The sequence below is a fragment of the Xyrauchen texanus genome, chromosome 26 (genome assembly GCF_025860055.1).
Source record: "Xyrauchen texanus isolate HMW12.3.18 chromosome 26, RBS_HiC_50CHRs, whole genome shotgun sequence".
Taxonomy (NCBI): domain Eukaryota; kingdom Metazoa; phylum Chordata; class Actinopteri; order Cypriniformes; family Catostomidae; genus Xyrauchen; species Xyrauchen texanus.
The window spans coordinates 28,742,227-28,755,930 of record NC_068301.1 but is presented as its reverse complement, the minus strand read 5'-3'; positions in this window follow the sequence as shown (position 1 = coordinate 28,755,930).

The following is a 13,704-nucleotide window of genomic DNA, read 5'->3' as shown; positions in this document are numbered from 1 at the left end:
AAGCGCTAGGGGAACAACTCTAGCTGTGACCCGAGCTGAAATAGTGTGTAACACGTCAATGAACATTGACCGGAATTTATAGCCTCGGCTGATGTAATCATTAGATGCACCTGCGGCCAGGCTATAAATGGATACGTCACCAGGTGTCGTCAGATACTTCTTTTTGAAGAGCAGTCCTGGGACGTCCCAGTGCGGCAAAGCAGCGCAGCATCTCGTTCCGCTTTTTTCAGGGAACAAGGGTTACACATGTAACCCGAGACGTTCCCTTTACAAAAAACTTCACTACGATGCTGCGCTGCTAAGCGCTAGGGGAACGCAATACCCACGCCGCCACACTTGGGGCTGTCCGGACCCCTACGGTTGTGCTGTGTACTCACAAAAACGCGAGAGGTCTCAGACATGAGCTTGAGATGTCGACTCAAGGGCATAAGAGCCCGGAGTAGCATAAACATCTAAACCATTCAATTTTGATGAATGTGTGCGGAGAGGACCAGCCTGCCGCATCACAAACTTGTTTAGGCATGGGCTGAGATGTCGAATCAAGGGCATAAGAGCCCTGAGTAGCAAAGCATCTAACCCATAAAGTTCGATGAATTTGTGCAAAGAGAACCCTATCGCAACACAAACTTGTCATAAAAACTGATGAATGTGAGCAGAGAGGACCAGCCTGCCGCATCACAAACTTGTTCAGGCATGAGCTGAGATGTCGACTCAAGGGCATAAGAGCCCGGAGTAGCAAAGCATCTAACCCATAAAGTTCGATGAATGTGTGCGAAGAGAACCCTATCGCACCACAAACTTGTCATAAAAACTGATGAATGTGAGCGGAGAGGACCAGCCTGCCGCATCACAAACTTGTCCAGACATGAGCTTGAGATGTCGACTCAAGGGCATAAGAGCCCGGAGTGCAGAACATCCAAACTAAAAAAGTCCAATGAATGTGTGCGGAAAGGACAACCTGCCGCATCACAAACTTGCTGCAGAGGGAGACCTCTAGCCAAGGTTTTAGAGGAGGAGAGCCCTCTGGTAGAGTGCGCCCTGAAACCTACTGGCGAAGCTTGACCGCGCGCCTCGTAGGCCCGGGCAATAATGAGGATGCCTCTTTGAGGGCACCCCGCCCACCAAGCCGTGGCAAACTGCAGTGGCCACATAGAACCTGGCAGTGGCGAGGCAAGTGCCCGCTGACAGTTCTTTCTACAGAAAATCCAGAACTGAAGCAAATTGGCAGTTAGCTGGTTCTGTAATAAGAACTTTAGTAGAAGGAAACGCATGCAGGCGCATTTGCGTTACTACGTTCAGCCCCTCCCGAGGGGGGGGGGGACTGGGCGACTCGGGGAGAAGTAGAGGAGACATTGCGCTATCAACAGAGGCGAAGAGGTCCTCTTCTGCCCTGTAAAATCTACCCAGATCAGTTCCAAGTGGAGGGAGCCCTAGCACTTGAAATGGTCTCGATAACCTCAAGAGAAAACCCTGTGAACCTCATTTGGTACCCTTAGGGGTCAGACATGAAAGGTTTCACAATTCGGGCCAAGGATGAGAAGGTCCTCCCTGTTCGGAATCACCCAAGGCGAGCCGTCGAGGAGAGGAATTAACTCCGAGAAACATATCCTGTTCGGCCAGCTCCATTAATAGGAGGCAAGACCCTTGCTGGTGAACATTGCCAAGACTCCCGGGATCAGAGAAACCGGGGAAAGAAACGCATACAGACACATTCTGGGTCATGTATGTGTCTTAACGTCCAGACCCAAGGGGGCTGGGTGATTTCAGGGAGAAGTAGAGGAGACATTGCGCTATTCATAGAGGCGAAGAGGTCCTCTTCTGCCCTAAGATCTCACCCAAACTTGTTCCAAGTGGAAAAAGCCCGGCATTTAAAAAGGTCTCGATAACCTCAGGAGAGAGAGCCCTGTGTCCCTCATTTGGTACCCTTAGGGGCCAAACATGAAAGATTCCACAGCTCGGGGCAGGGATGAAATATTGCCCTGTGCCTGAGATAGAAGATCCTTCCTCTTCGGAATCGCCCAAGGCGAGCCGTCGAGGGAAGAAATTCGCTCCGAGAACCAAGCCCTGTTCGGCCAGCGCAGTGCTATCAGTAACAGGCAAAAACCCTTGCTGGCGAACTCTGGCTAACTACTACCTTAGGGTGGAGTTCTTAACTCCCCCGTTGGTATTTTCTGTCTGGACAGTAAATCTGCTCCCAAATACGGGCATTCCAGGGATATAACTGACCTGAGTGACAGGAGCTTGCCCTGGGCCCTAAGGAGAATCCGACATGTCAGAAATACAGCTGACAGGAACGTGGGTCTCCTTGATGATTTATGTAAGAGGCTACCGCTGTATTGTCCACCCGCACCAAGACATGGCAGCCTCAGGAGGAGGTATTTCAAGGCCAGAAATACAGCCATCAACCCGAGACAGTGACTGTGACAACCGAGCTGACGACCCTCCTATCCCCTTAAGCTGGACGACCACTTAAGGCCGCTACCCCGACTGATACTGATAGCAGTGCAACCTTGACCTAGCCTGACTTTGCTCAGGGTGATCTGAATGGACTCAATCCTAGCGGGAGACAGTTGTGCCCGCATTGTGATTGAACTCCATACGATGCCCCGATAGACAGTGTTCTGAGTGGGAGAGAGGACGCTTTTCTTGGCGTTGAGCCTCAACCCCAGAGAAACAGATGAGCTAAGACGATGTCCCTGTGCTGAACTGCCAGTTCCTGGAACTGCGCTAGGATCAGCCAGTCGTCTACATAATTCAGAATGCAGATGCCCCGCAGTCACAAGGAGCCAGCGCTACATCATGCATTGTGAATGTGCGGGTAAAAAGGGCTAGGCCGAGTGAAAGAACCTGATCCTGGAAGACTTCGACCCCGGAAGCGAACCTCAGGAACTTTCCATGTTGTGGAAGAACTTCTAAATGAAGTATAGAAGTGCGTCATAAGATCGATGGTGACCAGCCAAACGAGTTGTAGGGCTTGAGACATGACCGTCTTGACAGGCATCATCTTGGACTTGAACACCCACGGGCAGTTCAAGCTTTAAGACCTAAGCCAGACGCCACCCCTCACCCTCCATGGAAAACGGGAAGTATTTAGTGTAATAACCTAACTCTCTCTCTGGAAGGGGAACACATATCATGGCCCCTTTAACCAGGAGATTGAGGTTTTTTTTTTTTACATAAAAAAGAAATCCGGTTTACGGTAGTGAGAACACGCCGTGGAAACACGGAAAAGAGGCGAGCGGAAACACGGAAAAGAGGCGAGTGAAATCCTGACGCCCTTATAAGACCCACAGAAAAGAATATATCTGGCAGAAGTTTCCACACTGCCAGGATCTCTGAGATGGGTATTATATTTGAACACTTCCTGTTGAGGGGTTGTCGAGTGTTTCGCGTCCTGAATAAAATGCAGGAACAGCGAAAACACCTAATTTTGACGGAAGCCTCTGCAACCCGAAACACCAAGAGGTGGCGGGAATGGAGGGGCTTCGAGGGGGTACCGGGAGGGGTGAAGTGAAGCACGCGCCCCGTCCCGAGGGGAGATACCCCCTAATCTAGGCGCAAGACCGTCAGGGTTTTCTCTTACTAGAAATGATAGCCCTGAGGTCTTGCTTCGGGGGCTGGCGAGGGAGGCGAGACTGTCCCCAATCCCTGGGAGGAGGAGCACGACTCGCCACGCTTTGCTTTTGAGCCTCCGTTCAGACAGGACTGAGGCGGGTCTGAGGCTTGCTCGTCAAGAGCAGAACCCACTCTCAGGTCATCCGGGAGGTCATTCTGGTACGCCTGTAAAACAGCATAGTGTGCAGAGCAGCACCAGCCTGACCTGCTGCTTGATAAGCCCTTCCCACTAAAGTGGAGGTTGTCCTACAAGGCTTTGAGGGGAGAGAGGGCTTCTTAAGTGACGATGCCGAGCCCGGCGAGAGATAGCCCGCAAGCGTCTCTTCAACCGGCGGCATCACTGAATACCCCCGTGCCTCAGCACCCACGATGGTCGAATATAATGACGTCGAGGGTATGTGAACACGGGAAGAAACAACGTTCACTGCACACTGCCTAACTGATTCTAACTCCTAACAGAGGAAAGAAAGTTTTGACAGGGTTTGTGAAACACACAGAAACAGAATCGCTCTGAAAAAAGAGTTTCTGACGACACCTAGTGACGTATCCATTTATAGCCTGGCCGCAGGTGCATCTAATGATTACATCAGCCGAGGCTATAAATTCCGGTCAATGTTCATTGACGTGTTACATACACTATTTCAGCTCGGTTCACAGCTAGAGTTGTTTCCCGTAGCGCTTAGCAGCGCAGCATCGTAGTGAAGCTTTTTGTAAAGGGAACTCATGGCATCCCTGCAAGGTGATAAAAACATTTGGGGCTTTACTAAAAACATTCGGGACTTGAGCCCTGGTAGCCCACCAACAGTGCAGCACATGGTCATAAGCCTGATCGTGTGTTTTTAGGATGATGTGTCAAGAAAAGGCAGTTTTTGTTTGTACAGTACAAAGCTGTGCCTGTGCTGACTGCCCCCTACTGTCATAGATTTGCTCAAACATCAAAGTGCTCAGATAGTAGGAAAATTCATTATTAGAGAATTTATGTATGGTCAGGGAGCATGATTAGTTGTGTTAATGTATATAATATGTTATATTTCAAATAATGAATCATACATTACCATGTTTTCATGAATATCTTGGTCTGTCTTTTCAATAAAATTACATGGATAATGTCTCACTTTAAAAATGATGAAGTATCATAAAATTAGTTTATGCAATTTGTGCATCAAATCATTTGTCAGATTTGTTTGATTTTATTAAAAACATATTCTTTTGTTGGTTGTCACAAAAGTAATATTTAAATGGAATAGTCTTTGTTGTTTGTCACTTTATCATATAAGACCTGGTTAGGAGTATGGTTTTAGAAGCTGAATGAGGCTTTATTATCAGGTCTCCACGAGTGATAATGGTCTGTGGCTTGAATGTGGACCTCAGGGAAATTCAGTATAATTGGATGTGCCAGTTCATTTTTAAACCAGTATCTTTCTACAGTGTTTCTGCTGCCTAGAGACTAAATAATGGTTATTGAGTAGTAGATCAAGAAGAAATAGCTTTTAAATAAAAAAACAAAACAGACACAATTAGCATTTTTTTTTTATTATTAAAAATGAATAAATTAGAAAACCTAAATAGCACTTGAGGTAAGTAGCAAGACTTGCTGACTTTTCTGTGAAAGAAACATGCTTTTTTAGTAAAGTTTCCCCTATCATCAAGTGTATCAGAGTGAGCTGATAGTAGTCTTCGAAAGCCTTGAAATGAGACATTTATGTAATGGCATTATGACTTCTGTAAAACGTAGACAGCCAGTCTGATATTTTCTCCGTCTCTTTCTTAAAGGAATAGTTGACCCAAAAATGAAAATTCTGTCATTATTTAGTCACCCGCAGGTTGTTCTAAACCTTTATGCTGTTATTTTTTTTCCACTGAACATAGAAGTAGAATTTTTTAAGAATCTTCATGCATCTCTTTAACATACAACGGCAGTTCATAGTGCCAACGTTAGTCCAGCTCCAAAAAGAAAAATCTATCAAAGCGTTTGTTGGATGCTCTCGTTTTGAGAGAGGGAAAACACAGGAAACAGGGTTGTGATAACTCCACAGGTAACAGGGTTTTTAATATTTATAACACACTTTATGTACAGCACTTCTAAGTCTTTCTTGGGAACACTGGGTTCCCTTGTCACTCTCTCGCCCCACTCTGGAGGTTCTGTGGCTGCTTTTATGCCGCTCTCCCCATGCTCACTGGAATTAGAGACAGGTGTTAGACATGATTTAGCTCAGGTGCAAGCGCCCTTACCGCTTCCTCTCCCTGACGGGCGCTTGACCACGCCCCCGCTGCCACAGCGTTGTGCGAGGAATAGACTGAAATTAAAATTGTTATTCATTGAAAATCTACCCTAACTGCTGCAGTTCTGTCAGAATGTCATTCTATCCACCTTTTTCCTGACCACGGAAGAGTTCCACGATTCAACTGTTTTCAATTTCCGGTCTCCAGTGTTATCACACCCATCGGCATATATCCTTAGTGGTATTGTAATATTTAAGGTAACATTTTTCAAAAAATATATGGCAGTATAGTGCCGATACTTTACTGAGTCGAGATGACTGTTTTCATTGACAGTGAGTGTGTAGATGACGTGAAGCGATGGTCTGAGGTTAGTTACGTTGATCACTATGAGTTGTAATGACAACCAACAATAGCACAAATTAATTTTTACTCCGGAAAAACTTTTATTCGTTTTTATTTTTAAAGTGTGTCTCGAGACCAGAAACAGAAAACAGGCAACTAGAATCATCATAGTGCCGCCCATTGTTTGCTCAGAAAAACTGTGGATATTCTGTATATTCAAATTGGCATGTCGCGCTCAATTACCACACATGAGAACCATGTGAAGCATGACATCAAACCTGGTGCCGTACATTAAGAAAAGCAAATTAGATTTCAGAACTTCAGCGGAGGGTAAGAATATCAGTGAACATCTTCACTGAAAGAGTTTTGTGGAGATTCTTCAAAAAATTATCCTATTGAGTTCCTCTGAAAAGGATGAGTAAATAATAACAGAATATTTTCTATTTTGGATTAACTATTACTTGAATCGCTCTCTCTCTCTCTCTCTCTCTCTCTCTCTCTCTCTCTTTTTTGGGTTTATTTCTCCTTTTTATGAAAGTGTGAGAAAAGCTTGGTGTGTGGGACAAATCAAAAGATCCTTGCCCTACAAGTCTTTACAATGGTTTTTAGAAGAACCTCTGATTAATGGTGCACGTTTGGATTTATGTGATGATACAACACCGTGGTTAAAACAGGTTTGACAAATGCTAAGATTGTGAAAATGAAGAGCCTAATGGAAGTGGCTGGTAAGACTTTGGACAAGGCTGATGCATTTGCACAGAAACTTGGCATAAGATCAACAAGGACAATTCATCTTCTGTTGAAAAAATTTCGAGAGACAAGGAGTAAAGAAGATTGGACTTTTTTATCGTTCGAATTGTCCCAAATGAAATGGATCGCTTTCCAAGTATGGTTATAACTAAGACTGTTTTAGAAATGGTGAATTTTTCAGCCACCTCAAAGATTTTAAGAGATATTGTCTTTGATACAATGGGGGGCACGAGTTTATATCAAGTGTGTGTACGAATGATAAATAAAGACAAATTACAACGTGTGGATACGCCATGGAGAAGCCACTTAAATGTTGAGGATGGTTTTAAGCCTGTTTGGGGTTTAATTTACAAGCCACCATTGACTAAAAAAGTTGGAGATCTGCAGTGGCGAGTATTACATGGCATTATTGCAGTTAATGCTTTTATTTCAATAAAAAACCCAAATGTGCAAGATAAATGCCCTTTTTGTACTGACAGAGAAACAATTTTTCACTGTTTTACCCATTGTGAGAGACTGAAATCTCTTTTTGTCTTATTGGAAACTTTGTTTTCTTCTGTCAATGAGAGGTTTACAATGTCGGTGTATATTTTTGGTTTTGAATATTGTAAAAAAAAGAAGAGGAAAGGACTGTTGTTAAACTTCATTTTAGGACAAGCAAAAATGGCTACATATGTTAGTAGAAGATATAAGATTCTTTATGATTCAAATTGTGTAGTTGAATTGTGTTTCAAAAGGCTTATAAAAGCAAGAGTAAGGCAAGATTTTATCTTTTATCTATCTATGAAAAATGTGGAAAAGTTTAAAGACATTTGGAGTGTAGAAAAATTGCTGTGTTGGGTTGATAATGATGTGTTGTCTTTTGCCAAGAGTATGGGATAATCTAATGAAGGGCTTTGTAATGTTTTTTTTAGAATTTTGTATTTAATAAAGGTGTTATAAAATTCAAAATTCTCTCTCTCTCTCTCTCTCTCTCTCTCTCTCTTTATCCCTTCCTTTGCCTTTTGATCCATTCCTTCTCATCTTATAGTATACAGATCCCTTTTTGAAGACAAAACGAGAAACTGGGGCAGTCATGCTACACACAGTTCAAGGCTGTGAATTTGTGTCTCGCTTTATTGGGGCTGATCCTGAGGGATGAGTACACATTTTTGTGTCTCTGAGACAGGAAGTGGGGTCTGACTGATGTGTACAGTAGATATACAGCACCTCCCATTTGGTACGTAAAAAGACCAGCATTGCTGGTCACCAGCTGATGTTGCATTTTGTGTGCTGGTCCCCCAGCATGGGATGCTGGTATGCTGTTATGCTGGTGTGTTGATGTCCCCACCAAGCTTTTAAACTAGCTTAACCAGCTTCATCAGAAAGACCATGCTGGACAACAAGCTTCACCATCAAGGTTTAGCTGGTTAAAAAGCATGGCTATACTGGTCAACCAGCTAGACTATCACCAAACCAACACTAAGCAGCTTGATTTAAACACTAAAGACAAGCATTTTAAAATATAATTTTATTTCGAAAGAGCACCACCTATTGTATATTTCAATGTGGTACTATTCTTTTACAGTAGCTATACAGTAAACACTTATTTGAGAAAAATGCAGACTGATCTTAAAATAAAATTGGAAACAGTATGTTGACTCTTCTTTAGGTAAAATTGGTCTTGGTGGCCAAAGCGATAAGTGTTTTTGGGTGAATGGTCATGTGTGAGCTCCATTTTCCAGGTGAAATGTCCACAGAGGGGCACCAAAAGCAAGGGAAGGGAGTTGTTTTCTGCTGTACACAATGTAATACAGTGAAGAGGAATGTCTGTTTTATAAAAAGTACCCCCAACCCAATCCCCAAACCTAAAATTAACCATCAAAGAAGTAAAAATATAATGTTAGAGGGAAAATGCACCACTCATCACTGGTTATGTGAACGTGATTACTTCCTGGTTTCAATACGGGATCCGAATCCAAGTCTCCCACACTGCTGATGCAACACGTTTCCGGTCACACCACAAGGAAAGGTCCTGGAGCCAATGAAAAATGTCTGAAGGGAGATGGCACTTGTTAGTGAGTCGGCATAAAGTGATCATAGGGTACCAGAAATCTTGGAAACAACATGCCAACTTACCGTGTGATCACGCTGCAAATCAAGAGGATATTAGAATACTTATAAATTGTATCTGTTTTGAATGAATACATAATTATGGTTTTTATCTCTATAAATTATTATTATTATTTTTTTGTAGATTATCTGCCTAGCAGATGGAAAATTTGGAAAAAATGTCCATTGAAGGTCTTTACACACATCTAGGGATGGATCAGGATGTGATGGAGACGTGTGGATGATCCATATTCCTGTAAGGAACAATTTAGTAATTTCCTAGCAGTAATTGCTTAAAACACCTTAATATTGCATAAATACAAGTCTCATAAAAATGTAATACAATCTTTTTTTACTTCTTAACTTATTGATGTGGACAATCCAAAAGCATTTTGACCAAATGCAAGATTAAATCTGCCCTATGTAAGTTATTTTGGTTAAAAATAAACAAATTGCCATTATTGATTGAATACATAAACAATCAGAGTTTAAAACGATGTCCTTACCTTACCCCGAATCACTTTGATAAGCCTATAAAAATATTTGTATTTTGAGCTGTCAAGCTTGATTTTGCAGGAAAATATCTAGCTTATGACGTTCATCCTTGCGTCATTACATCATATCCGCACACACAGGAAATAAGTGCCGGCTGTCTCATGTTCTGCTGGAGAAACGAACTATGCTGTTCAACTCAGATCAGTAACACTCACACAGTTCAGGACAGCATCATTGCAGCATACCTGTCAACACTCCCGTTTTTCCCGGGAGTCTCCCGTATTTCACACCCATCTCCCGTCCCCCCTCCCATTTTGTTATTTCTCCGGGGAAACTCCCGTAATTTGCATGGCCCAATTATTCCATTATTATATGAATAATCACATCAATATATTATTCCAAGGTTGTTCAGTTGCCATATGTTGTATGAAACGCATCCTACTCACACAATCGACACATCATACAAATTTCAACCCATTTGTGACCTCAACCTGGCAACCTACAACTCAGTTGCACTGTTGATATTTGAGCAGGTAGTAGAAGCAGGAAGTTGAATCAAGCATCACAGGTAGATGGCAGGAGAAGATTCAGGTGGTGCTCCGGCGAAAAAGAAAATATACATGTAAATTTATCAACAGCTGGACGGAAGAATTTAATTTAATATCTCTAAGCCATATTGAAAATGGCCACGCCTTTTGCAATGTGTGTTGCACTGATATTAATATCGGACACAGTGGGGAAAATTATGTTACTCAGCACATTTAATCAAAATGGCACAATTTGTATGTATTTAGCCTGCCTGTGCCATCCAACAACATTTAAATGTAAATGTATTCTGATTACCAACAATTAAAATTGTAACTATAGTGGAAAACAGTTACTAATATTTAGTATTTTAAATATGTAATCCGGCAACATGTATTCCGTTACTCCCAACTCTGTCCGTGAAATTGAGACTAATCCTGCAGGGCTGAAGCTTACTGAGAATTTTTTGCCAATATGTTTAAATACATGCTTATGTTTTATGTACTTTAGAATATGTGACTGTGTTCGTGTATTTTGTTTAATGTTTTTCTACTCCTACAAAAATGCTAAAGTAGATGACGGCAAAGTGAAGTGAAATGTTTTTTTTTTTATGTCTGGACTCATTCTAGACCTCCCATACTGATCTCTCATCAACAAATCATGTTCATGATCAACAGGTTTACAAGATGCTGTTTGCTTTATGTTGCATATGGCCATGCTGAATCACTGAGTTGCAGTGGAATGTTGTGGCAACAAGACATGGAATGATTGATAGGCAGAGGTGGCACTTTACTCTGCATGCAAATTAATAATTTTCTCCCTTTTCCTCTCTCTCTGGCCTCATATATACAGTATATCTCTTCTGTTCCTTCTGGAAGTGTTTCAGATTATTCATGCACTTTAGAGGAGTTCACACATTTTAGAAGCTTTAATTGACTGCTCCAAAGAGCATTATAAATATTGAATGGTGATCTGGTGGTCCTTATATTTCATAATTAAGCTTCAAGTCAGAAAGTTCACTGTCATCCACCACAAAGCACATTGCTCATTTCAACATAATACCAAATACTTGGATCATGGGATTCTGCTTTGTCTGAATGTTTTTCCTATAATGCTTCAAAGAATGCATTGGATCCAATTTTCTAACTTTAGCAGAAGACCAGAATAAGAATGACCATCATGTAAATGTCAGTACAGAAGAGTTAGACTAGATGCAGACACAACACACCATTTGCTAAATGATAGTTATTCAGATAGCTAGTATATCTAAAAACCATCACAATGCTATAGTGTATGAGGAATAGTAACAGTGACATATGCCTTAGCAAGCTCCACAATACCTGTGGGCACTAAAATGATCCTAATATAACCATTACATGAAACTGTAATTATCTCCCATTAATTTGTCTCTAGCAGGCTTCAGTGAACAACATCCAAACGAACGTTTAGTCCAAAAGTGTGCACATTAGGAGAGGCTGCTGTTATAATTTGTCAGGCTAAATATGTACATTTGAAGAATCACACATACCTCACATGCAGGTAAAATGACAGTGACTTTCACACACCATGCCATGTTATAACATTCGTAAGCATAAAAATATTGTTTCGACTGATGAAACATGTATGCTAGTAAATACATATATTATTGCGCCAATATTTTATGTTTATGTTTTATAGAAAAGAGAAAGCTGTCACAGCAGCTGTTGTTTTCTCCACACTTAGTACAGCTGCCCCCTATAAGCAGACTACGCAGTCTGCGTAGGGCACCAACTCCCTGCCTGGGGGGGCACCAACTCCCTGCCTGGGGTGGCACCCCCCCCCCTGCCTGGGGGGGCACCCCCCCCCCTTCACGCTCCCCAGCCTGGAAAAATTCTTAAACACTATCATAGCAATAACTTACCTTACATTCTCTTCTTTTTTCTTTAAGATTTCCTTAAACTGTTTTTGAAACTTCCCGAACCTTTGTTTTGAACTCTATTAAGAGGCATACTGTATCTCATTTTGGGCATATGTGTGAATGGCTTTTGCCTGCAGACAGCACATGAGTGAAACGTATCAAACAACAGAGTGAAAGGACACTTTAGAGTATTTGAAAAGATTTGATTCCTTTTGTAGACTAATTAAACAAACAAACAAAGAAAAAAAAGAATCAAGTGTCTCTATCAAAATATCTCTACGCAAACTATCGTACAGATGTACAGTAGGTACATTTGCACTAGCTTGCATGCAACTGTTAACTGCATGACAGTGTTTTCATGTTTACTGATCTTAACTGACTGACTGGGAAATAGTTGTCGGCCAAAAAGTAGGTGGAGCTTCAGGTCACAACTGCGGATGACGTGGACCAACGGCAGTAAGATGGTGTTTAGCAGCCAGTACTAAGTTTTCCTGAGGTTTGTACTGGCGAGCTGTTGTGTGGCTAGATTTTGTTCGAAATTATGTCAGAACTGTCCATTTCTTCGATATCGTTTGAAGTATACCGGGGCCTTTATGTGATGTAGGAATGCAGAGTTTGCATTGTCAGCTAAAGGGGAACTGTCTTTGTGATAAGGACACTGGTGCAAATACCGTAGCTAGAAGAAGTTAGTAAATGCCCCTCCATCTGACGTCAATGCTTTCCTTCAGCCTTCAAAAAAGCACATCCATAAAAATGCAATGTCGAGGTTTCAATCCCCATAATTACACAGCAGAGGGACCGGTCTGGCCCTGTTCCATCATCACTAAACTTTAACCACACAGGCTCCCCTCATTAACCTCCCAGATTCTAATCTCCAAATGCATGCTCACACATAGACTTCACAGTGAAGGACAACACTGATCAATGTCTTCTTGATAACACACACACACAACACAAGTAAACATACCTTAAGTCTGCATTCCATTCAAAGTTGGATGCATGATATTCCTGCTTGATATATCTGTTTGTTGGTTCCAAAGGATCACATTTAAAGAAAGAAATAGGCAACGCAAGCATATGTTTTGCAGGTGTACAATTAGCAACGGAGAAGATAATTTACTGTGTTTTACACTTTTGTCTTTGCAAATGTTTGTTAAACAGGCTAATGTCATGTAATGTAGAAGCTTTGACTCATTTGGAGCATTTTATTTCATTTTATTTTTAAGTTGAATATTTATCATTGTGGACATTTTCCTGTCCTAATTTTATCATAGTGCTGTTGCTGCATCTGCATTGTACCTAACAACACCCTTTAAACTTGATGACCTAATGCACAACCATTCATGGCTCGTTGGTTTATGAATATATTCACACAAACATTATCGGTTTTGAGTCATATATACAACAAAAGCCTAATCCTTGCTTTGCCTATGTTCCATTGCATAAAGCTGGGCAGTTTGAAGGCACAGGCTGGGCGGACAGACCTTCCACACAGATGGAGCCAGATCTCCGTTTGATTGGTAAATATTTACCCAGCCTGTCAGTGAGTGCAACAGCATGCAGATGAAAGTCAGCCTTGCTCACTGGATAGTGTGTACATGTTTATACGACATTGTGGGGACCAAATGTCCCCACAAGGATAGTAAAACCTGAGATCACCTACATTGTGGGGCCCAGACAGTTTAAAAATCCAAAACGTTTTCTGTGAGGGTTAGGTTTAGGTGTAGGGTTAAGGTTAGGGGATATAAATTATCGTTAGATCTGTA